Below are 445 nucleotides of genomic sequence, written 5' to 3'. Positions count from 1 at the left end.
GCTGTACTTTGTCAAATGCTTTTTCTGCATCTATTGAGAGGATCATATGATTCTTGTTCATTCTTTTGTTAATGTATTGTATCACGTTGATTGATTTGCGGATGTTGAACCAACCTTGTAACCCAGGGATAACTCCCGCTTGCTCGTGGTGAATAATCCTTTTAATGTACTGTTGGATCCTATTGGCTAGTATTTTGGTGAGAATTTTTGCATCCATGTTCATCAAGGATATTGGTCTGTAATTCTCCTTTTTGATGGGGTCTTTGTCTGGTTTGGGGATCAAGGTAATGGTGGCCTCATAAAACGAGTTTGGAAGTTTTGCTTCCATTTCTATTTTTTGGAACAGTTTCAGAAGAATAGGTATTAATTCTTCTTGAAATGTCTGATAGAATTCCCCTGGGAAGCCGTCTGGCCCTGGGCTTTTGTTTCTTGGGAGATTTTTGAT

This window comes from Callorhinus ursinus, unplaced genomic scaffold (genome assembly GCF_003265705.2).
Source record: "Callorhinus ursinus isolate GAN/ISIS: 27379988/994484 unplaced genomic scaffold, GSC_fseal_2.0 scaffold76, whole genome shotgun sequence".
Classification (NCBI taxonomy): Eukaryota; Metazoa; Chordata; class Mammalia; order Carnivora; family Otariidae; genus Callorhinus; species Callorhinus ursinus.
Note: the sequence above shows the minus strand (reverse complement) of the source record.